Source organism: Cryptomeria japonica, chromosome 11 (genome assembly GCF_030272615.1).
Source record: "Cryptomeria japonica chromosome 11, Sugi_1.0, whole genome shotgun sequence".
NCBI classification, from domain to species: Eukaryota; Viridiplantae; Streptophyta; class Pinopsida; order Cupressales; family Cupressaceae; genus Cryptomeria; species Cryptomeria japonica.
Genome location: NC_081415.1, coordinates 541,632,752 through 541,636,629, shown reverse-complemented (window position 1 = coordinate 541,636,629; position 3,878 = coordinate 541,632,752).

Here is a 3,878-nt window from a genome sequence, read left to right as displayed (position 1 = left end):
GAAGTTACGGGTAGTTACCCAACTACTTTAGTTATGGATGAATTCTTTAAAAGGGGATTATTTTTATTGTTGAGGGATTCTCTCCTCTAAAAAAAAAAAAAAAGGAGATTTGTAACCAGAGTTTATTGTTTTTACTCATAGTTGAAATACAGGCTTGATAAAAGAATAATTGCTTTCTCTCATGAATTTATCTTTGAAAGTCTTTGTGCTGATCAAAGGAGTGGGCTTTGTATCACCGATTTGGAGAAATATTGATAAACTATGTTTTATCAATATATGCAGTTATTCATTGGAGGATTTTATGAATATTGAAAGACTGTGTGTTGTTAATATTCATTTATATGTTTCTATGTACAAGTATTTATTTCATTTTCTATATTAATTATACCAAAATTATTAATAGACTTTGTGCTATTAATAAATGTTCATATTTTATCCTGGTCACAATTATTTATTTCTTGGAAAGGAGGGATTATTTTGAAATATAAAATTAACATTTGAGGGAGATGCTCCTCCTTGAAAGCAAAGGAAAATCATCCTTCTCCCTGATGGTTTATCCAATGTTGCAAGGTTTTGTTGTTGTCCATTGGGCAAATTGGTAAAGAAAGCATAGTGACAAATTCATTTGCTAACAAATATAAACAACAAAAATCGAAAAATGGTCAAATTGTGGTTGTCGTGTGCCTAAACCAATGTCACGAGCACGTCCCAGTGGGTAGGTTTACGCTAGGCATTCTCCTCTCGTGCATCCAAAGTGTCAAAACATCGAGAGTCATACCCTACTGACACGATCTCTCAAGTGCCCTGAGTCCAAAAAATTGTCAAACTTTGATGGACTGTTTTTTCCAATCTAGGATACATATGATCAATCTGTTTGAACCTGTGGGGTTTCATGAGGCTCCTCTATAATGGCCTATCTCATTTTTTGAGGACTCGGAGTCATTTTCAATTGGTAGCATTTTGTCTCTTGCTGCAAAAACTGTTAGTTCATGCAATGTAAAGTTGCAGGATAGGCTAGAATTAATTTGGTTCGTCGTGTGCACAAACCGATGTCATGAGCGCATCTGGGTGGGTAGGTTTATGTTATGCATGCTCCTCTTGTGCATCCCAAAGCGCTGGAACATCGAAAGTCATACCCTACCAACGCGATCTCTCAAGTGCCCTGAGTCCAAAAAAATGTCAAACTTTGACGGATTGTTTCTTCCAATCTAGGACACATATGATTGATCTGTTTGAACCTATGGGGTCGTGTGAGGCTCCTCTACTATTTTCTATCTCGGTTTTTGATGAATCAGAGCCATTTTCAATTGGTAGCATTTTTTAACCTGCTGCAAAAACCGTCAGTTGCATGCAATGCAAAGTTGCAAGATATGCTAGAATTGATTTGGTTTGTCATGTGCACAAACTAACGTCACGAGAGCATCCAAGTGGGTAGGTTTACACTAAGAACTCTCCTCTCATACATCCTAAAGTGCCAGAACATTGAGAGTCATACCCTACCCGACCCGTGCGATCTCTCAAGTGCCCTGAGTCCAAAAAATTGTCAAACTTTGATGGATTGTTTCTTCCAATCCAGGACACATATGATCGATCTGTTTGAACCTATGGGGTCATGTGAGGCTCCTATACAATTTCCTATCTCATTTTTTAACGAATAAGAGTTATTTTCAATTGGTAGCATTTTTTTGCCTACTGCAAAAATCGTCAGTTGCATACAATGCAAAGTTGCAAGATAGGCTAGAATTGATTTGGTTCCTCGTGTGCACAAATCGACATCACAAGAACATCCAGGTGGGAAGCTTTATGCTAGGAATTCTCCTCTCGTACATCCCAAAGCGTCGAAACATCAAGAATCATACCCTACCGACGCGATCTCTCAAGTGCCCCAAGTCCAAAAAATTGTCAAACTTTGATGGACTGTTCTTCCAATCCAGGACACATATGATCAATCCGTTTGAACCTATGGGGTCACATGAGGCTCCTCTACAATGTCCTATCCCAATTTTTGAGGACTCAGAGCCATTTTCAATTGGTAGCATTTTTTGCCAGTTGCAAAAACCGTTAATTGCATGAAATGCAAAGTTGCAAGATAGGCTAGAATTGATTTGGTTCGTCATGTGCACAAACCGACATCACAATCGTGTCTGTGTGGGAAAGTTTATGCTAGGAATGCTCCTCTCATGCATTACAAAGCATCAGAACATCGAGAGTCATACCCTACCGACGCAATGTACAAGTTGCTTGACAACTTTTTTGACAATAATGACAATTTTCGCTCAAATTGTATTTAGACTCAATCTATGAGCCCTATGACCCAATAATGACTCAAATAATTCTCCATGATTATACAAGAATAAATAATGCTCATGATTGACCTTATCACATCACATAAACTCAAAACATAGTCACAAAACATAAACACAAAAAATAGTCACAAAACATTGTCACATATTATTCAAAAAATTACCTCTAAATATGGTCAAATCAACTCTTGGCTATTGAATATACAAAAAAATGTTTTAAAAATTATCTTGTGTGATTTGATACAAAATTTGGCATTACAATATGTGCGATTCAACTCATCGCCATTTTAATATATAAAATTTGGCATCTACATATGTACAAATCAACTCATTGCCATTTAAATATACAAAATTATGCCCCTAAACATGTAAAAATTAGCTCATGGGCATTTATATATACAAAAAATGAATATAGAACAATTCATCAATGATATATACAAAATTTTCAAAATCATTCTACTTTGAACCATAGAATCAATCAAGTGAGCCTTCAAGATCAACTCTAACCTGTATTGTGTTAAGTATTGCCTCATGGTCAGACTCACGAACTTTCCATAAAATATTGTTGTGAGGTCTACCACGATACTTCATCAAATAAATATTTTTTGCAACAACAAGGTTAGAGAAATGAAGAATATGTATGTGTGTTTCAAAGTCCTCAAACAACCAAACATCAGAATTCTTGATAGGGCATCTCCTAAGCCATGTTCTTGTCATGACAACAGACCCTATTGGGTACTCAATACCCTCTCTATCAATGATTATGGTTGTCAATTTTCTTTTAGGCTCGACACAACAAGGCAAATAGTAATTTGTTCCTTCTTCATTATTCTCTTTTGCAACAACTGCGTACACATGACATGCATTTTATAAATTGATAATTAATACCAAAAATAAAGTATGATGTACAACAAATCAACCAAAAAGAATACCTACAAAAAAATTAACTCAAAAAATCACCTGAATCCACTAGGTCAGATACATGGTCAAAATCCATTGATGTCTCCATCTGGCTCAATTGTAGCGCTTTGGCAATTTGATATGTATCAATGGGAACCAACGGTCTACAAGAACATTTGTCAACCCACTCTTGTGATTCACATTCTTCCCACAAACAATACATGCATGAAGAGCAAAAACATACCATTTGTTTCGTATAAATTACTAGTGAAATTGCATTTGAACTCATAAATGAGTGGATGTCACTTGATCCTGCAATTGTACAACAATCTAGATAGTTTTCAATGTTAGATTCAGTGATCAACCAAAAATATCTATGAACCATTGACATACCTAGATTACCTAGACCCATTGTAGATTTACACCATCGCACAATTATTTCTGCATCTATCAACTCAGCACCACCTTCGTAATTCAATTCTTCTCTAGCTAGGGCTCTTTTTACATATGCTCCTGCACCATTGTGCTCTCCCTTACCATGTCCAGCCTCAGTGAAATTCCAAAAATGTTGTACACCGCTTGTCATATGTATCCTTGTCAACCAATAAAATATCCTTGCATTCTTGAATTGTGTGCTGCAATTATCTGACCATATTAAGTGTTAATTGTATCTGT